Source organism: Halichoerus grypus, chromosome 10 (assembly GCF_964656455.1).
Source record: "Halichoerus grypus chromosome 10, mHalGry1.hap1.1, whole genome shotgun sequence".
Taxonomy (NCBI): Eukaryota; Metazoa; Chordata; class Mammalia; order Carnivora; family Phocidae; genus Halichoerus; species Halichoerus grypus.
The window spans coordinates 76,686,901-76,713,609 of NC_135721.1; the positions used below are offsets into that span (position 1 = coordinate 76,686,901).

A 26,709-nucleotide genomic window follows, 5' to 3' on the forward strand; every position below is an offset into this window, starting at 1 on the left:
CAAAAAACAAAAGAAGGTAACAACTCCCAACTCATTCTATGAGGCCAGCATTATCCTGAAAGCCAAACCAGACAAAGACATCACAATAGAAGAAAACTACAGACTGGTATCACTTATGAATATACACACAAATTCCTGAGACAATACTAGCTAATCAAATCCAGCAAATATAAAAGTGGGATTTATGCAAGGAATATGGGTTGGTTTAATATATGAAAATCAATTAATTTAATGGCTGATCCTTGGTACAGAGACAGCCTACAGCAATTGAAAAAATAAAAATAAAAAAAAAAGTCCCAGCAAATCCTAAGGAAGGGAGAGAATCTGATTTCCAGAGTTACCATATTATTAGATTCAAATGTCCAGTTTTGAATCTATCCCTAAAAAAAGACCCAAGGCAGATCTGTGGACAAAGATTTTAAAACAAGTGTCTTAAAGATGTTCAAAGAACTAAAGAAAGATGTGGAGAAAGTCAATAAAGCAATGTACGAACAAAATGGAAATATCAATAAAGGAGAAAACCTAAAAAGAAACAAAAATAAATTCTGGAGCTGAGAGTACAATAACCGAAATGAAAGAGTTACTAGTGGGATTCAAAGGCAGATTTCAGTAGGCAGAAGAAAGAATCAGAAAACTTGAAGACAGGTCAATGGAAATTATTGAGTCTGGGGAAGAGAAAGAGAAAAGACTGAAGTAAAATGAACAGAGCATAAGGACACCACCAAGTAGACAAACCTATGCATTGTGGGAATCCCAGAGGAGAAGAGAGAGAAAGAAGCAGAGAGAATACCTGAAGAAATAGCAACTCCAAAGTTCCCAAATTTGATGAAAGACATGAATATAAACATCCAAGAAGTTAATGAACTCCAAACAGGATGAACTCAAAAATACCCCACTGAGATACATTATAATCAAACTATTGAAGCCCAAAGACAAAAAGAATCATGGAAGCAGCAAGAGAGAAGCAAGTCATCACATACAAGAGATCCTCAATAAAGCACATTTCTCTCAGAAAGTCTAGAGAGGGCAGAAGGCAATGGGCTGATACAGTCAAAGTGGTAAAAGGAAAAAAAGTCAACCAAGAACCTTGTATGTGGCAAAACTGCCCTTCAAAAGGGAAGGATAAATTAAGATATCTCCAGATAAACAAAACCTGAGTTCATGACCACTAGACCTGTCCTGAAAGAAATATTTGTTCAAGGGTGTCCTGCAGGTTGAACAAAAGGGCACTAGACAGTAATTTGAAGCCATATGAAGAAATATCTTAGTAAAGGTAAACACATGGGCACATGGGTTTGTAACTCCACTTTTTGTTTTCTATATGATTTAGAAGACTAATACCTTTTTTTGGCAGATATAGGTTTGTTTTATTGAATGACTGATCTACGTAATTGCTGAGGCCACGATGCACAGACAAAAGAGGGGGAGTCTGAGTTCTTGGTCTCTTCCTCCTTGGACAGAGTCACGATAATTTCCTCCTTCTTGGCCTGGAGCCACTCTTCAAGGCACTTACATGCTTTCTTGGTCTTACACCCGCGGGCCTCAGCCTGGTCAGCCAGAAGCTTCTTGTGAGCCTTGTCTGACTTCAACTTATGGATGTGTTCCATGAGAATCTGCTTGTTTTCCAACATGTTACCTTCACTTTCCGGTACAGGCTGTGATACCTGTGGCGGTCAATCTTCCTAGATTCACAGGATCTTCTAAGCAGCCAGCACAGAATTCTCATCCTCCTCATCCAGGGAACTTTCTTGGTCATCTGAGTGCTGGCAGTAGCCTTTCATTCCCCTATGCCCATATGCCAGCCCTTCTGGCGAGGCCAAAGTGTTTTTCTGCCATGGAGCCCAGGAATGGATAGTTACAGGCTCCCAGATGATCAGCCCGTCTTTGATCAGCTTCTGGATCTGCTGATGGGAGTTGGACTGGCAATTACATCAGTCTCACTAAGATCCAACCAGACCTTCTTTTTGCCACAATGGAGGACACCGGAGGAAGCCTCTTCCAAAGCCTGAGCATACGTAGGGCAGCAGCCACAGTGACGGAAAGAATGAACTCCAGTCTAATATATATTTTTTTCATTTTTTGAAGAGAATTAATCTACTTCTTTGGTTTTTTTTTTTTTAATTCTTTTTAAGTAGGCTTCCACACCCAATATGGGGCTCGAACTCACGACCCCAAGATCAAAAGTCGCATGCTCTACTGACTGAGTCAGCCAGGTGCCTCACTGTTTTGTTTTGTTTTTAAGATTTTATTTTTTTATTTGAGAGAGCGAGAGAGAGCGTGCACAAGCAGGGGGAGAGACAGAGGGAGAGAGAAAGGGAGAAGTAAACTCTCCGTGGAGCAGGGAGCCCAATGCTGGGCTCAATCCCAGGACCCTGGGATCATGACCTGAGCTGAAGGCAGACACTTAACGACTGAGCCACCCAGGTGCCCCACACTAATATGTTTTTAAAAAAGCAATTAGTAGTCTAAGAGCTCGTAGTGTTGTAGTTTTGGTTTGTAATTCTTCATTTTGTTTTCTACATTATATAACAGAGTGATGTATTTTTAAAAAGTATTAGTTTATGTTTTTGGACACACAATGCATAAAGACGTTATTCTATGACATCAACAACTGAAACAAATGAAGACAGACATGTAAGGGGACTGGGGTTTTGTGTGCTACTGAAGTTAAGATGGTATAAATCCAAATTAAAGTGTTATAACTTTAGGATGTTAAGTGTTATTCCCATGGGAACCACAGAGAATATAGCTACGGAATATGTACAAAGGGAAAGGAGAAAGGAACTGAGACATTTAAAATCAACTAAACACAAAAGAAGACAGTAATGCATGAAATTAGTGATAAAAAAATCTATAAGATACAGAAAAAAATAGCAAAATGACAGAAGAAAGCTTTCCCTTGTCATCCTTAAAAGGAAGGCAATTCTGAAATAAGCTACAACGTGGATGAACCCTGAAGACATTTTGCTAAGTGAAATAAGCCAATCATGAAAAGACAAATGCTGTATGATTCCACTACTCAGAAGAGTCAAAATCATACAGACAGAAAATAGGAATGGTGGTTTCTAGGGGCTAGAGAGTGCTGTAATGGGGAGTAACTGTTTAAGGGGAACAGACTTTCTGTTTTGCAAGAGGAAAAGCATTCTGGAGACGGACAGTGGGGATGGCTGCATGACAATACGAATGTACTAAATCCCACTGAACTGCACCCTTAAAAATGGTTAAGATGATAAATTTTCTGTCGTGTGTATTTTATAACAAAAGAAATGAAAAAGAGTGCACACAAAAACTTGTCCACCAATGTTCACAGCAGTGCTATTTATAATAACCAAAAAGTAGAAATAACCCAAATGTTCATCAATTGAACAAATAAAAAATGTGGTATATACCTATAATGGAATATTATTCAGCCATAAAAAGGAATAAGTACTGATTCATACTACAATATGGATCAACCTTGAACACTATGCTGGGTGAAAGAAGCTGACACAAAAAACCACAACCTCTATGAAATATCCAGAATAGGCAAATCCCTAGAGATGGAAAGTAGATTGGTGTTTGCCTAGGGCTGGGGAGTGGGGTGTGGGGGAAGAGAGGTGAAGTGGGAAGTGACTGCTACTGGGCACAAGGTTTCTTTGGGGTGAGATGAGTACGTTCTAAAATTAGATTATGTTCATAGTTGCAAAACTCTATAAATACTCTAAAACCTGTTGACAGTGCACTTTAAACAGGTGAAGTTTATGGTACATAAATTATATGTCAACAAAGCTCCTGGATAAAAAAAAAAAAAAAAAAGTGTTACCAGAAAAAAGAAAAAGGGTGAGATAAAGAGCTTTTTGGAACAGAAGACAAGATACAATTTGTCTCCAGCAATCCCACACTAAAACAAGTACTAAAGGAAGAAGGATATGATCTCAGATGGAAGCTTGGAGATGTGGGTAGGAATGGAGAGCAATATATACGTGGGTAAACCTGAGTGTGGACAAGAGGGGTAGGCAGTCTGGATTTCAGCCAGAGGCCCTGTGCACAGATAGCACACATGTGTGCCCTGGCCCTGCTCTCTCTTCACACAACGTTCCATTTCCTTCCAGCCCAGGGCCTTTGCAGATGCTGTTCCCTCTGCTTGAACATGCTCTTCCCTGCGCTCACACCTACTTTTTTCTTATTCACTCCTACTTATCTTCAGTTCTCTTTCCTCAAGAAGACTGATGTGCCCCTTCAGGATGACCTAGGACCTCCCACAACACACCTCCTGTTCACAGCACTTGCCAGTTTTAATCATTATCTGTTGCTGCATGATTCTTTGATCCAGTTCTGCTTTATAGATTTAAGCCTGCTTACATTCCCTATACATTTAATCAATTTTTCCTTTTCTTGGGGAAAAAGATGAAAATAAACTGTGACTTAACTATTGTTCTCTAGTGAGTCACACCAGGATCTGCCTGTACCTTTTTTAGAAAAATAAGTTTCACATTACTGAGGCAAATGGAATGTGTAATGCTTGCAAAGTTCCTGTGAGAAATCTCTCTTCAAAAATTGTGGCAGTTCAGTGATTCATGATAGATATTATTATCCTCCAGAGCAGAGGACTTGACCACTGCACCCACCCCAAAGTGACAGGGGTGTCAAGGCTGGACTCACCACAGCCATTTCTCTGACACCTAGATGTGTGTGCACAAAACCTTCTCTGTCTACCTGTCAGAAAGGACAGGGGGGAGAAAGGGATAGATCCACTTTGACATTTGGGAGAAAAGAAAGCCAAGAAGTCTTATGAGCAAAGGGTTGAAACCAGAGAACGCAGATACTGAGTCACGGTGCTTTGAGTGGAGCAAGAGGGGAGAGTAAAGGAACATACCGGGTGGTCAGTTTCGAAGTTTCCAGGATCCTGTAATTGTTTATCTTACGAAACACTAAAATTAGTCTTGGCCTACAGAAGCAAGTCATCCCGTATCAAAACTTGAAGACTAACTCCTTGAGGACAGGGAACATGCACCTGCAGGGTACTGCCATACAACAGGTGCTCAATAAACCTTACTGAATGGATGAATGGATGAAAGAATGAATGAATGAATGAATGAACAAATGAACCAGAGGCACTTACAACACTTGCTAGACAAAAGAATCACCTTCTGATAAAAACGGACAGCATCAACTACCCAGTCAATTCCCAAGGCCACCTTGCACTCCACTTAGCTAAACTACGTCACACTTCTTCAGCCTGAGCTCTGCTTGTCCATGGTCTTCCTTTAGACATTACTTAGGGACAACCAGGCAGAGCTGAAGTTCAGTGGCCTTCAGGAGTGAAGGAACATGGATGCAGAGGACGTCCCTGCTCCAGATGCCTTGTCCCCATCCTCAGGCTTCCCTTTGGCTATGGCCTGGGCAGGAACAGCGAGGAATTGCTGAAAGAATGAGGCACTGGCCACATTTCACTGAGCTGTTTCTTTGCAAAGAAATGACGAGTTTCATTCAAACAAACTTGGTCATCCACAAGACAAACAGCACAGTTTTTAAGCACGTAAACAAGTATCTTATGTTAGATAACCTACACCATTTTTCTGAAATTTACGTAACAGTTGATTTTATGGTATTCTGAATCCTCGTAAGTTGGCAAACCGATAAGCTACTTAGCTGGGAATGCATACGGTGCAGTGTATATATGGAGATGTGCACACGTGAACCTGTGTTCACACACGAAGCCTAAGCCTCTACGAACATTCCTCAATAAAACTTAGGTCTCAGACTGTGGTGCATGACACATCCAGAAGTGAACGTTTGCATATGAGATTTGAAGAACACTAGTTTAGACATTCTTGGGTTATTAAAGTGAAAAAAATGCTATTAGAGACATCTACAAAACTATTATTTCAAAAATAGGTTAAGCATAAGAACTTCAAGCTTTGCAACCTTAATGTAGATATTGTATTTGCACAGTTCTTGGGAAAACAGAACATAAATTCACTCTAATGCTGAGATGCTGTGTAACTTAGAAGCTTTCCATCTTGGAGGGAGAGGTGCACCTTGTGCAGAACAGCGGCACACACATCTGACAAATGGGACACTGGAACCCAGGGCACAGGGAAGCTTTCTCAGGGCTGGGTCACGTTCAACATCATCAGTTTACTGAGATAATAAAGTCCCCATGTCTAAAAAAGATTTTATTTATTTGAGAGAGACAGAACAAGAGAGAGAGGGAGCGTTATGTGCGTGTGCACATGTGCTCATGAGCGGGGGAAGGGGCAGCAGAGAGGGAGAAGCAGACTCCTTGCTGAGCATGGAGCACAACATGGGACTCGATCCCAGGACCCTGAGATCATGACCGGAGCCAACGTCAGACACTTAACCGACTGAGCCACCCAGGCGCCCCAATAAAACTCCCTTTTTAAATGCACGTATACCAAAAATAACGACACGAAGAAAGTTCTTACAGCTTAATTTATCTAGGATGTTACATATGTGATTGGCATTTCTGCAGCATGGCAGATGCAGAGCTGAGATTTTTTTTTGTTTTTGGTAGGAAGTCATGCTCCAAGGGCTATTAATAAGGAGACATAACACCAGCCCTCATTCTGGCCCACTCAAAAACAGGGAGACTCAGACACTGAGGTTGAATAATTATCAGTAAAAAGGTTTTTATGAAACAAGAACAATAATGAGGGGGACGTCCACGCACAGGGCTTTACACAGCACAGAAGCCTGGGTTCACAAGGAATCCTAAATTGCTGGTTACTGACCCTTTGTAACAAATGAAGAGAGTGAGGCTCAGCGGGGTGGACCATCTGCCCCCAAGTCCCCGAGCATCCTCCACATTGCCAAGATGGGTGCTGCTGAAGGGGCACCATCTACATCCCAGGACCGTCCAACCAGCCCAAGTGAGGTGCAGACAGGACAATCACCTGGGCTGACCAAGGCTGCCATACTGGGCAATCTCCATCCGGTGAACAAGACATACGACTCGGTTATCCTGAGCAAAGCTTCCCCGGTACCTCTGTGACAGGACGCAATGCCCTGAGAGCCACACAGCGTCAGAGGATGCGGTCGGCTGCGGACGGCAGCCCCCACAGCCCAGGCTGTCTGCTGCGGACAAGCCCCCCGGTGCTGGGCCCTGGAGGATGGGAATCATTCTAATGGTCTTTCACTCTGGCCTCTGCTATCTTCCCACCCCCCCAAGTGTACAGACTGGGCCATGTGGATCCCAGTTTCAGGCGTGGCACAGGAAGAGTAAAACGCTTTGTTTTCCCGGTCCTCTTCCCCCTCTCCCTTCCTTTCATTCCCCCACCCCCACTTCTGCTCCCTGCTCCCCCCCTCAATATATGCACGCAAACAAAGAAAATCATTATTTTGCCCCAGAGTTCACCCAATCCAAGGAGATACATTCATGTCTGCAATGAAGGTCATAAGCATACTAGAAAACATGACAATAGATGCTGCAGGTCTAGTCTTTTGCCCCAGGGGGTGGCAGTTTTGGCACCCCCCCCACCCCCATCTCTCGTCCTCTGAAGCCCACCTGGGCTCTGGCCTGGATGCTCAGTAAGCCTCCCGCACTTTTGTCCTGCTGGAAACCAGCAGCAGGCAGAAGAGAGGGGCCTTCCCTGTCCCATCCCCCACGTCCCACGGTAGCTGAGGGCCCTTGGGACACCACTGAGTGCGGATCCAGAGCCTTCTTCCCTGTCTCCCCAAGCAGCCTCACTGGGCCTGGTCCCACCAGCACCTCCCGGCCACGAGGAAGTGGGGCCTCTGCCAACCGCAGCACCCCTGAGGCCCTGCGAGCCCCCGGGCAGGGGTGAAACCCACGCACTTGCTTCCTTCACTCCCCGTCAGAAGGCCAGGGCTGGGGGCGGCCTGACACTGCAGGAAGTTGGTCCGGAGCCGGCACCTGCCTCCCTCTAAGTGGAGTCGCTGCCAAATTGCTGAGGATGAAAAATAACAAACCTGGACTTTGTTTCACTGGGTTCCGCACAGAGGCGGGCAGAGGGCAATGACAGGATAAGGCTGCCTTTTCCATCTGGGTAGGGGCTGATCCCAGGAAGAAATAAGATCCAATGCTGAAAAAAATCCCAAGCGGACTCTGAGCCTAACACAGCCAAGTCCTATGCCTCCCTCTTGTTCTGGCCCCAGGAACACTCAGCATGGCCTGCCCTCCTTGAAGTGTACCTGCAGAGCGAGGGGCCACTGCTGGGGACACATTCATCTCTGCCACCGAACACGTGCTCCTTAGCTTTGGCTTTCTTGTTCTTTGTTCTTAAAGACCCATCATGTTCTCCCAGGTCCATGATAGGTTTTGTGGTCTGTTTTCCTGGGACCTTCCAAATGCTTGTGTTAGTGGGGCACCTGCTCACCCCACTCCCCGTGACAGTGACAGGATTCCCAGCACGCCCTGCTAGAGACCACACTGGCAGGTGCAGAGACCACACCACTGGAGAAAGCGCCAGTTGCAGCCTGCTTGGCGAGGCTCCCTGGCCTCCCCCCAGCACAACGCCACCCTCCCTGGCGATGTCCTCTCTGATATCTGCAGCTGAGCCACTTAGGAGTGATAGACTCCCAGCTTCGCAACGCCACCTGCCTCAAGTCTGTCCAATGTCTAAAGGCTGCGTAACCAGGACAGTCAGCAGTTTCCAGGCAACGTCTGGAGGGTTGGCAGAAAGCTCTAGATGACAAGTTGATTCTGTATAATCACTGAAACCAAGGAGCAAGCAGGCAGCAGGGGGTGGGGGAGATGGTTCTGAAGATGGTTCTAAGAATTCCAAAATGCATCTATACAAAGTTCTAGTCAGACAGTTCACAATTTAAACAATAAAGCATGAGCCATTTATGTGATGGTGACAAAAGAAAGCAGTGAGTTTAGAGAACTTGGGAAACAATCACCAAGAGCTTTGAAGGTTTTTATATATACTCACCTTTGTGTGCTTTAGAGGATGAAGGCCTTCTGCCTCGATGCTGGCAGGAGTCAGCTGCTAAGGGTTTAGCCTTCTCGCGGAAGAGGGACAACAGGCTGACAGGGTCCCCTGTACCCTGTAGGTGGCTGAGGGGACCATGTGGTAGAGTGAACTACTGAAGGGCCAGGGATGGCCTCAGGGCTGATGTCTTGGAGGTCCCAGCTAGCAGCATTCCCCCAGAGGCATGAGCTGGTCAAACCCAGTAAGACCCACAGCAGCAACCCACTCCTGCTCGAGGCCGGCTTCTGCCAGCCACACTGAGCTCCGAGCCCACCCCAGCACCATCTGCTACGGCCTGCCCCATCTTGGGGTCACAGTGCTGGATGTCCCTGGGACCGAGAGGCACACTGAGGAGCAGGAGAGGAAGATGCACTCCGGGCCAGGCCACTCACACAGGCACACCTCTGCACCACCTCCCAGTGTGCGCTCCATGGCACAGTTTGGACATCTTAAACCTCTGCTCAATTTCAAGAAAAATGTTCAGGAATTTCCTTTCTTTGATGCTTTCTTTGCCCTTCATTGCAGTGCCCAAGCCATACATCCCTTGGGACATGGGAGAACCAAACCAAAAGGCCAATAACACCCCTGGTGCTTTGCTATTATAATGGAGTCTATAAACCCCCAACAGAAAATCTTTTATGCAAGGACATCAAAGGGCTTTGTGTCAGGGCCCTGCGCTCATTTTATTCAGAGGGAAGAAAATAAAGCAGGTCCCAGATCCCAGATGGCTTGTGCCTTCTCTCATTGAATGCTCACAAACTTCTCTGAATTAAACAGCACATCTCATCTCCTTTTTGCAGGTGAGAAAACAGGATCAGAGAAGTTAAGCAACCAATCCAAGATCACTGAGCCAGGAAGTAGAAAATCTGACCCTCAAATCAAAGCCTGTACCTCACCCAAGTGTGAGCTCTTTCCCATGAGAGTAGCTGCCTCCTAAGAAGTGCAGGCCAAGAGCTGGAGTGATGGTCAAGCTATCTCCTCTCTGGGCTGACAATCTGGCAGCATGCATCAACAGCCCTCAACATCTTTTCTGACCCAGTAACTGCACTTCTGGGAACCTGCCCTCAGGAGATCATCAAGTACCCTGGAACAGGGCACAGCAGCACCCCAGGAACGTTCCAAAAGCTCATCAGCAGGAGACTGGTTATGGTGTTGGGACACTGCCATATGAGGGAATGCTAGGTAGTCCTCCAAAATCGCGTTACATGAAAATATTGATTGACACAGGAGAATGGGCACATTCTCTATGCTAAGAGTGGCCGAGAGCCGTGCTTCCACCGGTGGCTCTGCAGGCCCGCCCTCTGCAGGCCTCCCAGCACAGATGTGGCTTGAGTCAGTCTGCGGTGGGGCCTGAGAGTCTTGTATTTCTACCAAGTCCCTGGGTGATACCAGTGATGCGGTCCACGGACTCTCCTTGGACGAGCACCGTGTTATAAAATAGTGCGTGCGGTAAAACCCATTATTTTTTAAAGCCTCTGGATGCATAAGAGAAATATAGGCAGGACCACAAAGAGATGTGACCTGCAGTTATTTCTGGGTCACGTAATCGTATATATTTTAAGCTTTCCTTTTGTGCTCTTCTAGGTTTTGCAATTTTTCTGATTGAACCTGTATTTTGTTCATAATTAGGAGAAGCTCTAATAGTTTCTTTGGAAGACAAGGCAGGGGCTGTAAGGAGACCAGGACTCAGAGCCTTCCCTCCCTGAGTCTGGGTCTCCTGACCTGGCAGCCCGAGGAGGGGCTAGAGCTGGGGCAGCTCCAGAGTGCAAGTTCCTGCCCAGGGCCGGGCACACGGCGGGATCTCATCTGCTAGAACCAGGAGCTCGTTTGTGAGAGGCTGTTCCTGCCATTTCCAAGGTACTTTCACACTTGTTCCCCGTGTCTCCACATCGTTTCTGTGTCCGAGCTGGAGGGAAAAGCACCACTGTGGAGCCTACAGAGCCCCGCACAGCAAGGAAGGCAAGCCTCTCAGCCAAGGCTGCCAGGCACGTCCACGCGGGCTGGCCCACAGCGAGCTTCTGTCACAGGATGCAGCTTCCCTTCTGGTTCCGCTGCATCTCCCGTCCCTCTGGCAGGCCCCTCCCACTGTGCTCTGGCCCCCCTGAACTGCCCTGGAACAGCGATGCAGAACGGGGGGCCCTGAGGGCCTGCCAGGAAGCCGACTGGGGAAGACCCCCTGGGACAGAGGCCACTCGGCCTCCCCGTGCCTCTAGAGCAGCTCGCACAAAGTCCCCCTTGGGATTTTAAAGATATCACAGTGTGGTTTTCCTCAAGTACTATTTTGAACATTCGGACTGTTTAAAACACGAAGAGAAAAGATGGGTTCACTATCAATAAATTCTTTTCAGCCACAAAGGCGGTCAAACCAAACAATTAACGGCCCCAAAGCTCCATGGAGCATTTAAATTACTTAGAGTAGCTATTTACAAGGGTCAGAAATGAGTCAGGTAACTAAAATCTCCCCTTGCTAGGTGTTGTTCAGTACAAAGTGGTAAGTGTGACGTCTGTGTCTGCTACTTGCTTCCTATCCCAAAGTGACATTATAAAGAACCCAACAGCCATCATGAATTACACGGATTTTAACCAAAACCAAAACCAAAAACTAAAAACCACCACCACCACCCCAGAAAGAGTAGCTGTGGATCATGCTGCCACACTGAACGTTTTTTCACCGTTCCTTCCACCTGAACACAACTCTGTGGAAACCGCAAAATGACACCCAAGGACAGGACCCTAGCTGAGAATCAGGAGGCATCCTGCACAGGCTGCAGGCAGAAGTCACTCCGCCTTGGGCCACATGCAGCTGGTCACCCGCGGCATGTCCCGGCCCATCCTCCCAACTCCCAGGGATGCAAAGAAAAGTCCCTCCGCTCTGCTGAGGAAGGTCCCTGCTATCTCTGACAGAGGGCAGAGGGGAGGGCCCCAGCCAAGAGGGACAGCACAGGAAAGAAAAGAGCGAGCCCAGAAGAGTGCGCTGTTATCCCATTTGTGCAGGTCCCTGCGGCCTAAGAAATAACACACAGACATAGATGATTCAACGGGGGGCATCAGGAATTGCTGGAAACGACACACTGTAACAGATTAAGAGAATGGGCTTCGGCTGTGCTGATGGAAGTAAAGAGGTGCAAGTATCCCCATTTATAAAAAAAAAAATTAAAAAATAAAGATAACAGGAACCAGGCAGCCAAGGAAATGACACATTTGCCCGTGGTAGGCTTGCACTTTGGAGATCTGGTCACGCAGTGGCTGCAGCTGTCAAGGATTTGCCCTCATGGGCATGCATGACACCTTTTGTCACCACACAAATGTGGCCTGCTGGCCTGTTCACTTGCCTCTGGGTCAGTTCTCTCTCAGATCTTCCATCAGCCAGCTTGATCCCAGGTTCAGCCCCAAACTAGCTTCCTGTTTTTGAAAGCAAAAGCCAGAATGCTCCAGTGAGCTCTCTGAGTTGGAGAACATTGAGGTTTGGGGTTAGATGCGAAGATTTGAGGAGAGTGTAAAATTACTGAAAACAAATTCTGGGTCTGCACTTGTTTGCCTTTATTTCTTTTGAATTGTGTAAGGATATAGGTAATCTTATTTTAATGCCTTTATAGGTCTAAAATCACGTTGCTAGCTTAGCTGTTGAAACGGTATTCACTTTGTTTTTAAGTTAACTTAGAAAATAGTTGATTTAGACGACCAGCACAAATGCACCGCAGAGCAGAAACCTGTTCAATTACTTTTCACAGTTTTCCCATTCTGTTACAAGCTGCTGACGTTCCCTACTGAACACGGCGCTGGCCCTGAGACTGAGTTTAGTAAGGGCCAGGCTGCGTGGGATGCGGCTTTGTGTCCCCAGCACCGAGGGCTGCGCCAGAGCCCAGTACGTGGTTACCAACTTACATGAATGTCTTGGAAGCTTCATTCTTAAAGTGACCACGAACCACAGCTTCTGCTTTTTCGAACTACTTCATTTTTATCATCACAAGGAGAGAGAAGGTGGTACGGCAACCCAGGCTACACCCGTGGCCGCTCTCCCATGGCTTGCTCTTGGCACACGTCAATAATCAAACACAGCATCACTCTCAGAAGGGCTCCCACACAGCACTCCGGGGAGCTACTGCCGGTTGCTTGGGGCGGCCACACCACCGGCAGAAATGGTGATGCATCTCTAGGACGCTTCTAGTCTTGGCTCGACCACTAACTAGCTACTAACCGGCTGAATGACTTGGAGGGAATCATTTCCCGCTCTGGGCCTCAGTCTTCATTATGATAGCAGTGGTTTGGACTCATATGTGATCTCGAAGGGACCATTTAGTTACTTCTGAAAAATAAAGGTCTGTAAAATTGGCACAAATTTCTTTTTCTGTGAAGATGTGTGCGTCGGCCAACATATAAAACCCGTTTGAGCTGAGGACAATGCATAGTGAAAATACATTTTCTTTTCTTTCTTTTTTTAGAAAAAAGATTTTATTTATTTGTCAGAGAAAGAGAGAGTGCACGAGTGGCAGGGGGGAGAGGCAGAGGGAGAAGCAGACTCTCTGTTGAGCAGGGAGCCCGATGCAGGACTCCATCCCAGGACCCTGAGATCACGACCTGAGGTGAAGGCAGACGCTTAACCGACTGAGCCACCCAGGTGCCCCGAAAATACATTTTCTACACTGAGTTCTCAAAGTACTGCTTGTTTGTGATCCAGAAATGGAAGTTCAGTGGTAATGCCGCCCTCCCGTCTGGCCCATCCCCCTTACCTCCCCCCTGCTCCCCCAGGAAGCCACAGGCAGCCATGCCCAAGACTCGGCACACCTGCAAGGAATTCCTGCTCTTCACCTCCCACACTTGTCAGCAATTTCCACCACCACCCCAGGCCCTGGGAAATCTTTGTGCTTGTCGGGCACCCTGCATCCTTCCTGGGAGCCCCTGGCCGGTTACCACATTCTTTCTTACACATCTTTGCTCCTGGACCTTGTGCTTCTTAAGGGCAGAGACAAGCTCTTTTCACCTCTGTAGCCTTCATACCTACACACAGTAGGTGTTTCGTAAATGTGTTCTCAATGCGTGAGGCTCACCACTGATGCACCTAAAATCCAAGGGCAGCATGCGTTAAGTAACAAACCCATAAACACTTTTAAGAAGGTCTTTCACTTTGTTAACTTTCTTTGGAGTGTCTAAGAAAAAAAAATATTCTCAAATAGTTGATTTTATTTCAGCCATTTTGTAAGATTCTCTGACAAAGTACTCCTGTGTGATTCAGATGTGGGGGCTGTCTGGGCTTGACATAAATATCTTCCTATGCTGTAATCTAGAGACATCAAGCTTGGAGAGTAAGGACATGGAGCAATATGAACTTACATTTGGCTGGTTACGTGAAGATATCTAATATTCCAAATTATTCCAGCCTCTCTGTATTTTGAAGACCTTTAAAAAGCAGCAAAATCCCCATTTTCTGAAATATTTCCATGGGACCTGGGTATAGTACATAAATGCCCCACAACATTTAGCAACTAATGATTTTTGCAGTCTCATGGGTCATAGCTGGCTTCCTCAATTAGACTGTGAATTCTTTGAGGACAATGCCAATAAATCTGGTTATTTCTGTATATCCCAAGGTGCCAAGTGTGCAGCAGGTGCTTAATAAATGCACAGTGATGAACACAGTGCAACATATAAACCATGTACTCCTCCTATTGGCCAGGGTCATTTGCAGACACAGGACTAAGCACAGTACTCGAGTCATGAAGGGAGAATGGCGTGCATTCTTTACTTGGCTGATGCACAGGAAAGTGACCACAGAAAGGCAGGTGTGCTGACCTGGCAAGACCTCGTGAACACGTGAGAACCTTGGGGATTTCTCAAATTCCACCTTCTAGTGAGCCAAAGCCTGATGATGATGGCAGCTCACCATGTGCCAAGAATTGCTGTAAATACCTCATATACGTTTACTCTTTAAATGTTGGCTGAATCGAGTACTACGAGTGTCTGGTCCGTGCCAGGCAACTCTGAGTCGTTAATCAAGGGAAGAGTCACCAGGTGACAGTGGGCAAAAGAAGCAGGACCACAGCACGGGGCAGAGTCCTGAGGTCTCCCAGACGGGAGGGCGGCATTACCACTGAACTTCCATTTCTGGATCACAAACAAGCAGTACTTTGAGAACTCGATGTAGAAAATGTGTTTTCGGGGCACCTGGGTGGCTCAGGTCACCCCCCGCCCCCCCCCCCCGTGAGCCCACAGACCACTGGACTGCTATTTCTAGTTTCTCCCCATGGACTAGGGCGTTGCAGCAGGAAGCGACCCTGAATGCCTGATAGTCACACTGGGCTCCAAGGGAGGACAGAGGTGCTGGGGAGCCCCCCCCCAGAGCTCTCTCTGGGAGCTGTATCAGCTAACCTTGTGGCCAAATCTGACACCCCCACTGCCATGCAAGGGAGGACCCACCTGTCCCTACCGACTGCCCCTGGGGACCAGCAGCCTCAGCATCGCCGGGGAGCTGGTGAGTGGTGCAGACTCTCGGGCTCTGCCCAGACCTATGGGCTCAGAATCCCCACCGCAACAAGACCCCCCAGGTGATTCCTCTGCATGCCAAAGTTTGAGAACCACTGCTTTAGAGCAGTTGTTCCCGACCCTGGTTGCACGTCAGAATCACCTGGGAAGGTTTTAAAACTCCTGATACTCAGGTCATGCCCCAGCCCAATTTTTGGCCATGGGACCCAGGTGTCAGTATTTTCTTAGTGACTTCAAATGTAGCCAGGGTAGAGAACCACTATTCCGCAGGTGCGTCAAGAGCTGTGAGTGTGGCCCTCATATCATTAGGTGAACCTGCAGGTGAGTCACACGACCCACGTGTGAGGACACGGTGCTCGCCCACAAGGACAAGGAGCTGTCGCAAGCCTGGTGCCTGCGGCCATCCAGACAAGGAAGTGTTTGTGGCCTCCAGTGTATCCTGGTCTGTGACCTCGCGGTGGGAGCTGGGCACACAGCATCACTGGTTGGGGGAAGAGGGCTCTTCACACTGATCCAGCCCCCTTCTGAGATGCCTCTTACAATACAGGCTTAGGGTAGCCCAGAAAGATCTATGCCCTACTTGTGGCTAGGCTTCACTCAGAAGGGCTGGAAAACTGGACTTCCAGAGGAAGGGACAGAATGCTTTCCAGCCCCCAGGGGAGGGCCAGGGAACAGTAGGGGTGATGCATCTAAAGCACAAACTGAGGGTGGAGTGGGGAGCACATGGCTCTGCATCCAATGCTACAGACTCCACTAACAAAGGGTTTTCCTTTAAGTCACTGAAGTTCGAACAAAGGAAAAGTGAGGACTGCAGCCTCTTAGGAACAGAAACCCGTGCAGCAGGGGAAGGTGAAGACCGTTCAGGCTGCATGCTACTTCAAATGGTTGGCAGAGGCAGCAACTCCTCATTCCTGGGCACCACTGAACAGGGAGGGCGCAGCAGGGGTGGAAACCATGTGTGCTCACGGACTTAGTAAGAACCTGCCAAGGTCTGCCTTTCAGTCCACGGTGTGGCCCCATCCAGGAGCTACAGCGATGGCCCAGGTCAATGTAGCTGAGCCCCTGGCAAAAGTGGCTGCTGCAGGGACAGGCACACGACTTATTTCAGGCCTAAGAGAGGCAGGGCGTTTATGGAACTGTTGAAAATATTTCTTTTCTGTTGGGTCTGGGAGGATGTGAGTCTAGAGAGGAAAGCAGCACCAAGACACGAAGAGAGAAAAGCAAATGCACCCAGACACTCTCTTTAGAGTCCTGGATCCAGCTATTCCTAAAGCCAGCTATCCATGATGTTCCACTTACATGAGCCACAAAGTCTGTCTCTCTGGTTTTTTAAATGCCAGACAAGCCTTTTGCAAGCCTTATGTACAAAAGAAAGAGTCCCAACTAGTTTTCTGCGCAAACAGGGGCTGGGTGAGTGGTGTCAAACTATCTGAACCCTCTGAAGGCACAGACATGCGTTGTTTGGCTCTACTTTGAGATCTGTAGGACAAGGCGGTTTGGTATACTTTCAGGACAGCAGCACCCAGGACAGGCTGGGACACAGGATAAAGCAGGTATCAGTGAATGAAGACCGGGTTCGTTGTAGATTTGCAAAGGGGCAAAAGCGTGATCCCTCTGTGTCAAGAGTCACCACCAAACAGCCCAGTGGCCAGCAGAATAAGCGAACTCTAAGCTCTGTGCCATTCCCCACCTGTGCCCATGGTGTCGTGAGGGCCTCACCTCTTCCCTCTGGTGGAAAACAGCCTGGCAAAGGATGAAGGGCAAAGGCCTTACAGTGACACAAACTCAGGTGGACACAGGCAGTGGCAACAAGATTCTTGGGTGGAAAGAGCCACGAGGGGTGTTTAGGAAAGCGAGGCTTCCTGTGTCCAGGAGCGTCTTGAGCCCCTGGAGGAGCAGGGCAGGAGAAGAACTCCCATGCCTCAGGGGTGGCCTAGGGTAAGGCAGGTCACCGAACTCAAAGGGACTATGACGAGGGAGGCCTCAATGCCAACCCGCAGTGACTGGCACAGAAGAGGGAGGACAGAGGTCTTGATGGTCAGGGCACCAAGCACCAGCAGCATTTCTCCCATCCAGATACCAAGCACCACAGGCCACCTCCCAGAACACAGGTGCTACTCACTGGGCGCTGAGGGCTAGAAGAAACACCACACTGGCTGAGATTAAGATTGGTGGCCACGCACCTCTGGGAGCTCAAAGCACAAAAGAAACTGAGTTGTAGGGCGCCTGGGTGGCTCAGTTGGTTAAGTGACTGCCTTCAGCTCAGGTCATGATCCTGGAGTCCCGGGATCGAGTCCCACATCGGGCTCCCTGCTCAGCAAGGAGTCTGCTTCTCCCTCTGACCCTCCCCCCTCTCATGCTCTCTGTCTCTCATTCTCTCTTTCTCAAATAAATAAATAAAATCTTTAAAAAAAAAAAACTGAATTGTAGGAAAACCAAGCTGTTTCTCAGGTGCCTACGCTGGTGGCCTGAGACCTGCACCTTGGGGGCCCCGCCTGGGGCAGAAGTGATCACACCTTTCTCCCAGTGGCCCCATACGACCTTGGGGAGAATGCGTTTGTACAAGGCTAACGCAAAGTGCAACTTGCACAAAGAACCAGAAGTGATAAAATTCTCCGTTGAGATAGAGGGGAGCACTTGTCATGATGAGCACCGGGTGATGAATGGAAGTGGCAAATCACTATATTGTACACCTGAAACTAATATTACACTGCGTGCTAACTAACTGGAATTTACATAAAAACTTTAAAAACCCACAAAGAAATAGAGGGGAAAAGCTGGGTCTGCACTGGAGTCCTGGCTGTCACTTTCCAGCCTGGCCTCAGTTTCCCACTTCTCACCAAACCTGTCACACAGGCTGCTGTGGAGGACAGAATGAGGTGATGTAATGCATAAAGGAAGGATGGAGCTAATGGGAGGGATCATTGCTCACTGTTATTTTTGGCACCTCTCAGAATGCAGCACATGGGCGCCCACCCACACCACCTCCACACAAGGCCTGCTCTGGCTGTCCTGTCCCTAACTCGTGCCGCCCACAGGAGATGCTCTGTGGCTGGGGAGCGGCCTGCGTGGGGAGGGAGGGACGGGTGGCGGACCCACATGGGGGCAGGAATCACCTGGAGACCCCGGCCAGCAGAGGGCGTGAGGGGCCCCGTGGGTTAGAAGCTGGTGCCCGGCAGCAAAGCCCCGCCTGCCGCTGCCTGCCAGGGACTGAGCGGCACTGAGGAGGGCGAGCGGGGATCAGCAGCAAATTCCCTGCACAGGCCAGACGACTCAGGGGCCCGCAGAGCTCACAGAGCTAGGAGTGGAGACTGGACAGGACATGGCGGTGGCCACGTGGAGCCACGGACCCATCACAACCTCATGTGCCGGCCCTAAGCAAAGAAATGTGCAGGGGCTGGAAGCAGGTGAAAAGGGGTGTAAGATGGGGTGGGGAGGGTTGACTGGAAGGCCACCCTCTCCCACAATGACTGACAGCCAGCTCGCCCGGCCACACCACCAGGACATCCCTCGGCCTCATCCCTGCCAGCCAGCCCCACTCAGTGGAGAGAGAAAAGCAGGGATGATGCTCTGAGCCCCCTCACCTGTAGGCACCTGAAAAATGGGAAGGTGAACCTGGGCTTTCCAGAGAGTGGTGCCCTGGCCTCAAATCCCAGAAACAAGAGAACAAAGGGTTGGCTTCACCTCACAAGAAGGGGAGTGAGAGGGCGCCTGGCACAGACAGGCAGAGAGTGTGGGGAGGGGGTCCATGTCCATTAGGCATCTGTACCGCAGGACCATGGGAAGGAAGCTGAAGCCCAAGAACAGGGGCTGCACTTCATGGAGACAATTCTGTCAAGACGGTGACTGAAATTCGCGGCTGGACAATGAATTCAGTGACTGAGTTCTCTAGCAACTGCAAGAAAGGGCTCAGGGAACATGGCGTCTTACCTCCAGACTAGGACATCACCCCCTGCACACCAGGGCTGAGTTAAAGGCCTCTCCTTCACCTTCACAGGAAGGAGCTGCTAACCTACAATGTTGGTGGGAAGAAAAACTGCATTTTTTTATTATGCTAAAACACACAGCAGCTGCATTTTTAATTTCTCAGCAAGAATAAAAGCCAAAAGCCATAGTGATGCTACTGGAAGAATATTTACAGTTCAGAATAAAATAATTATTACAAAAATATGATTGACAGAGTGTGATAAGAGGTAAAAAAAAAAGTTAACTCAGTAAAGCTGCATCAGGAAGAACTGAAAATGCAGATGAAGATATGGCCTTTAGAAGCTTAGAATTTCAGAGGTGGTAAACACTGCAGTCTTCACTTGACAACTAACCATTTTTCAAGCAATGGAACTGAAGCTGAGAGGTTCTACACTGTAACTTGCCCCGGGACACAGTGAATTAGTGACAAAACAGTCCTCTTAGCTAATCAAATATGATGATTCAATGTGATTCAAAATACTTTTATTTATTTTTTAATTTTTTATCTTTTTTTAAAAGATTTATTTATTTATTTATTTATTTATTTATTTATTTGACAGAGAGAGACACAGCGAGAGAGGGAACACAAGCAGGGGAAGTGGGAGAGGGAGACACAGGCTTCCCGCGGAACAGGGAGCCCGATGTGGGGCTCGATCCCAGGACCCTGGGATCATGACCCGAGCTGAAGGCAGATGCTTAACCGACTAAGCCACCCAGGAGCCCCTATTTATTTTTTTTAAAGATTTTATTTATTTATTTATTTGAGAAAGAGAGAGCACAAGCAGGGGGAATGGCAGAGGGATGCAAGGCTCGCTTGATCCCAAGGCTCTGGGGATTATGACCTGAACCGAAGGCAAACACTTAACCAACTGAACCATCCAGGCACCCCTCAAAATACTTTTAATAATAAAACCGTAAGCAGGTGATATCAGTAAAAATGGTGGAATAAGGACCTCCAAAAAAATCTCTCCAGAAAAGCAAGGAGAAAACTGGGGAAAATATTAGAATCAACTTTGTCACAATTCTGGAAAGTAACCAAAGGCTTGCAGCACTTCATGGAGCATTAATCAAGAGACATGGCTGAATCTTGGTAGGAAGTGAGCTTTGTAGCATTTTAACTTGCTACAAACTAACTTGCTTCCAACCCCCTGCTCTCTTAACTCCATGGTAGCCTTGAAAGCCAACAGCTTCACAATTACTCTGTAAATCAGCAGTCTGGCAGCCACTAGAGGGGGAAGAACCAAGCTGGAACTTCTTCAAAGCTCCATTCCCAGAGAACTATCATTCTATCTCTCTGGTGGTTCCCTGGAAAACCCTAATCTGACCTGAGTCAGAGCTCCCTCAGTATGAAAAGCCCTTTTCCCTCCACTGAGGTATTTGTTAAAAACAATTAAAGGCAAATGTTTACATTAAATGAAAATGGGTTAAATACTTCAAATAAAAGAGACTGACAGGATGGATTTTTAAATGATCTAAATATATGCTGTCTATAAGAGACACACTTTAAATTCAAAGACACAGGGGCGCCTGGGTGGCTCAGTTGTTAAGCATCTGCCTTCTGCTCAGGTCATGATCCCAGGGTCCTGGGACTGAGCCCCGCGTCGGGCTCCCTGCTCCGTGGGAAGCCTGCTTCTCCCTCTCCCACTCCCCTTGCTTGTGTTCCTGCTCACACTATCTCTCTGTCAAATAAATAAAATATTTAAAAATAAATAAATAAATTCAAAGACACAAATAAGCTGAAAGTGAAAGGATGGAAAAAGATATACGATGCAAACAATAACTAAAACAGAGATGGGGTAGCTATACTAGTATCAGACAAAACAGACTCCAAGACAAAATTACTAGAGACAATGTGGGAAATTTGACCCTACGATAATGGGGTCAATTAATCAAGATTTAACAATTATATACATATATGCACCTAATAACAGAGCTCCAAAATACACAAAACTGACAGAATTGAAGGAAGAAATAGACGATTAGGCAGTGATAGTTGGAGTCTTCAATGTCCCATTTCAATAATTATGGAACAACTAGACATAGTATCAACAAGGAAACAGAAGACTTGAATACATGATAAACCAACTAGATCTAACAGATCAGAACACTCACTCAGTAACAATAGCAAGCACATTCTTCTCACGGGCACATGCAACACTCTCCAAGATAGGAGATTTTTTAGGCCATAAAACAAGTCTCAATATATTTTAAAAGATTAAAATCATACAAAGTATGTTCTCCAACCACAACAGAATTAAAAATTAATAACTGAAGGAAATTTGGGAAATTCACAATGTCTAGAATAAATTAAATAACATACTCCTAAGCAACAATAGGTTAAAGAAAAAAATCATGAGACATTAGAAAATACTTTGAGATTAATAAAAACAAAAACTTATGGAATACAGCTAAAGCAGTGCTTAAAAGGAAATTTACAGCTGTAAATGCCTATATGTAAAAAGAAGAAAGATCTCAATCAATAGCCTAATAACCCACCTTAAGAAATTTAAAAGGAGCAAACTAAACTGAAAGCAAGAGGAAAAAATATAATAAAGATGAGAGAAGAAATTAATGAAATTGAGAAGAGAAAAACAATACAGAAAATCAACAAAAGCAAAAGTTGGTTCTTTTGAAAAGATCAACAAAATGGACAAACCTTTAGCTAGACTGACCAAGAAAAAAGGAAAAAAGACTCAACTTACTAAAATCAAGAATGAAAAAGGGACCATCACTACTGACCTTACAGAAATAAAAATGACTATAAGGAAGTACTATGAACAACTGTATGCCAACAAACTAGATAACCCAGATGGACACAATCCGAGAAAGACACAAACTACCAAAACTGACTCAAGAAGAAATTCAGACTTGACCTATTACATATTACAACTAAAGAGACAACTGGGAATTTTGAAACCTTCCACAAGGAAAATCCCAGGCTCAGGCTTTACTGGTGAATTCCACCAAATGTTTAAAGAAGACTACTAATGTACTTTCTTCTGGGAGATGATGAAAATGTCCTGGACTCTGGTGGGATATGTGAATTAGATGTCAATTATTTAGAAAGGGGGGAAACAAAAGCAATCTAGTACAGTTGTAACAATATAATTCCTGGATCTTTTTTTTTCTTATTTGATAAAGTTGAACATTATTTGTTTGGGTGTATGTGAATCACACAACCCCATCTTTTTTTTTAATCTTAAAAGCAGGTGACTTTCTATTTCATCTCCTCCAAACCTTTTCTACACTGTGAAAGCTTTTGATAAAGTTGAATGACATGAGTCAGGTGAGGAGGAAATATATACAATATCTATGAGAAAGGGAATATATATTCCTGATTTATAAAGAGCTCTTATAAAGCAATACGGAAAATGCAAACAATTCCATTGAAAAGTGGGCAAAGAATATGTAAAAGTATTCACATGATAGGGAATAGCCAGTAAGTGTATAAAAAATGGCCAACTCCACTAACCAAATGTAACAAGACTATTAGAAATTTTAGATACTATTCACCATTGGTAGACTGTGAGAAATGGTACTCCCATATGCTCCTGATAGGAGTTAAAAAATGATATACATTTTTTGGACAGCCATTTGGCAGTTTTTATCAAAATATTAAATGTAGCATAACAATTCCACTTCTGGAAATTTATTCTATAGAAATATTCAGAAGCACACATAGATATATGAGCAAATATGTTCCCCACAGCCAGATTTGTATTAAAATTTAGACATACCATAAATATTCCTTGGTATGGGAATGGTTAACTGAATTATTTAGAATACTAAGGAGTGGTTAAAAGAAATGAAGTAGATCTATTTACTGACATGGAAGTATTTATAAAAGAGGTTATGAAGTTTAAGGATCTGCAGGAAAGTATGCAAACATAGTATTTCATTTTTGCAAAAAATGTGCACCCCAACATGTATGTGTGTCTGTGTAAATATAACCAGTTATAAACCAAGCTGGACTCCTCAGAGTAAAAGCAGAAACCTACGGCATCCTTCCTCACACTCTTACTAAACTCACTCTGTGGACCTCTTCCTGCCACCTCCACACATCTCATCCAGAGCTTTTCCAGGCTTTCTGAAATAGATGAATAGACCATCTATTTTTGGCATCAAGCACTTCCAGTTCCAGTCGACTGGAAGGTAGAGTCCTTTCCACAAGAAAGTATCTTTACTCCCTGGCTAATGGAGGCCCAGAGGCTCATGGGGGAAAGTGTGGGCACCTCCCTGCCTGGCCCACCACCTGGCTTAGACTTGGACAAAGGGTCCCCAAGGACAGGCCCAGTCCAGGGCCAGGGCCCTCCAGGTGGACTGAAACCCCCCCTCTCCACCCCTACTTCCACCTTCCTCCAGGAGTATTGACCCTGACCTGGGCCTACCTCTCCTCTGCTGGCTCCCAAACTCTCCAGGAATCCCTTTGGCCAAGTCCCTCTTGGGGAGCCCTCACCCTGGTCACACCTCTGGCAGGACTGCCATCAGTCCAGAGACTTTCCCAAGTACTTTCTACAACCTCTGGGCACAAAGTGCCAGGATCGCCCCTTCCCCCTTCCAGTGGGAAGGTTCAGGGAAGGAAATGGGCTCACTGATAATGCCTCCAAAGAAATTCTCTCCACCTGAGATTCTAGGTCTTTGGCAGGCTGGAGATAGTTGGGGCCAATGTGCCCCCTAACTTCATCACACTGTATAAATAATAAGGGCTGTGCAGTACCACACGACTGTCCTCAGTCAAGAATGCAGAAGGAAATGCTGCTTCACATTCTGTTGTGTCAAAGTACAGAAAAAATCTGAAAAGATACACAGTGGCTGATCTCTGGAAAAGGGATTATAAGCTTTTTACTCTATGTGCTTCTGTAGTGTTTTTTTCTTTTTAATTACTCATGTAATTAAGATAATTAAAGACCAAAAAAAACAAAAAAATGTTTCCTGAGTCTATTTTCTGACCTTCTCAGCCTAGGCAGACTGTCTTTTGCTGACGACACCCACGCCATCAGCAGGAGCCGGGCCAAGGCTCTGAATCCTCATGTCCACCCAAATCAACCTGAGCTCTCAGAGAGTCACTTGCGCACCATCCCCAGAGATTCTGATGTAATTGGTGGGGAAGGGGTTTGGGTGTTAGGATGGGTTAGAAACTCCCCAGGGGTCTCTAACGTGCAGCCAGGGTTAAGAAGCAATGGGCTTGCTCCTTTCAACAGGGCCCAAACCACTCCCAGCCATCCCTGTACCCACCTCCCGCTCCCCTTCCTGGGTCAGCACCACCTCCTCCTAACACAGTGGAGCTGGAGACACTCCAGAGGTAGAAGCAGCATTTGGTGAGGAGATCAAGCCATGGGAGCCCACAGCCAGGCGCGGGAGGGCTGACATTATGCCCCAGGGTCACTCACTCTCCACCAAATGGTGTGGCCAGTCCACTGGAAAAGAGACCCTTTCAACTGGACCTCAGAACCTTCAAGAGTCAGGATCTGTTAAAGCATTTCCATTTTTCTCCAGCTTTCTTTACTTACTCTGGGTCATCAGCTGCCACTGTTTCATGTACATCATGCAATCTTTGTATTTGTTTTTTTGGTGTTTTTGTTTTGTTTTGCTTTTTTCCTTGTCTGGAGGGTCTTTTTGACTGATTCCCCAGCCCCCCACACACACACACACAAAATGGGATGTAAAGGTGAATTTTGGAGCTCCTCCAGGCACAAAAATGTCTTTTCCGGTCCTTGCACCTGATTAACAGGTTAGTAGGGACGAGCGTGCTAGGCTGGAGACCATCTCCCCCAGACCTTGGCAGATGTCACACCACCGTGGCTTCCAATGGTGCTGACGAGAAGTGTGCTGCTGGTTTGAGTCTGTTCTTGTTGGCAACCTGCTTTTTCTCTCCAGAAGTTTTAACAGTATTTCTTCATCCTTACAATCTTGAAGTTTTGCTGGAATGTATTTCCCTCAGGGCTCTCCTTTGAATGGGAGGCTGGCCGGGGCTCTGGCTGGGTTGGTGGGACTCTCTCACAACTGCCAAAAAGAAGACAGCTTCATTCTGGGTGGAAAGTACGTGATGCCTTTTACTCCTGGGCAGCATCATCTTTCCCTTTTTTATGCTCCTGAAGGTCTGAAGTCACCTCAGACTGCGCAATAATTTTTTCTCAGACCCCACACCACCACCAGGACATGCCTAGTCTCTTCACCATCCTGAAGAGAATGCTCTCAGGGTTCTGTCCTGGGGGCAAGCTGGACTCTTTTTTTTTTTTTTTTTAAAGATTTTATTTATTTGAGAGACAGAACGCACTACAGACAGAGAGCAAGCACAAGTGGGGGGCAGAGGGAGAGGGAAAAATAGGCTCCCCACTGAGCAGGGAGCCAGATGCGGGGCTAGATCCCAGCACCCCGGGATCATGACCTAAGCCGAAGGCAGACGCTTAACTGACTGAGCCACCCGGGTGCTCCGGTGGAGGACTCTTCTAATTCTGTTTATGTGCATGGTGCTTGGAGCATCTCTAGGGCTCCCATGAAAGACTCATGTCTAGGGTGTTGGGCTGTAGTGTCTTCTGCTCTGGTTTCCTTGTCAATCCAATCTGGTTTTACCTTCTAGAGATTCCTCTGCATTCCCAGTTTGCTGAGGGTATTAGGACTTCACTTCTTTTTGCCTCTCATTTACCCTTTCATGGGGACCAGGGAGGGAAGAAAGTGGATGTGCCTAGTCTACTATCCCAAACTTATAACTCCCAGAACAATAGCTTTATTAAATCAAACTTCTGAAGAGAATCACACTGACCACACCTCATCTGAATCCCTCATTGGAGAGGCAAGGAAACAGAGACCCAGAAAGGCCAGTGACTTACCCATGTGCCCCATCAGCTGGTCAGTGGGAAGCCAGGACAAATCAAGGGTCCTGCCACACAGGCAGTGCTTGGAAGCCAAGACCATGAGACCTCCCAGTTCCTGCAGGTGTGTTTCTAATCAGGAAATCAGATAAGGCCTCAAACAAGGACAGCTATATGCCCCTGGCCCTGGCAGAACAGTGAAGCCCACAGCTCTTCTTAGCTCTCTCTGGCAATCTTGATGGCTGGGAGATGCGAAGCAAAACTCTCCCAAAGGAATGCTAAGACCAGGAAGGCAGGCTGGCTCACCTTAGCACTGGACCCAGCTTCAGAGATGGCTGAGCCAGGCCTCTGCACAAAGCACACCCCCCTCCTTGCCCAGGGGTCCAGCAGTGGGGACTGTTTGAGCAGGCTGCTCACCCAGCCTAGCATCTGCAATCACCTTGGTTGTGGGCCCAAGCACAAGAGCCAGAGACTCAACCCCAGAGCGTCTAGAAATCCCCGACAAACAGAGCTGG

At 46.8% G+C, this 26,709-nt stretch overlaps 1 protein-coding gene and 1 pseudogene across 4 annotated transcripts in view; both read right to left on the bottom strand.

Annotated features, from left to right (window-relative positions):
- Window positions 1-26,709, bottom strand: part of CRACDL (CRACD like) — a 137,314-nt gene that overhangs the window by 70,282 nt on the left and 40,323 nt on the right. Inside the window, exon 1 of one of the 4 annotated variants that reach the window (XM_078056654.1) lies at window positions 12,822-12,907. The exons of the other annotated variants lie outside the window; for them this stretch is intronic. The gene's annotated coding sequence lies outside the window, so the exon portion shown is untranslated. Of the gene's footprint in view, window positions 1-12,821; window positions 12,908-26,709 lie in introns of those variants that run through there. 4 annotated transcript variants of the gene reach the window in all.
- LOC144379364 (large ribosomal subunit protein eL19 pseudogene) lies at window positions 1,236-2,013 on the bottom strand (annotated as a pseudogene).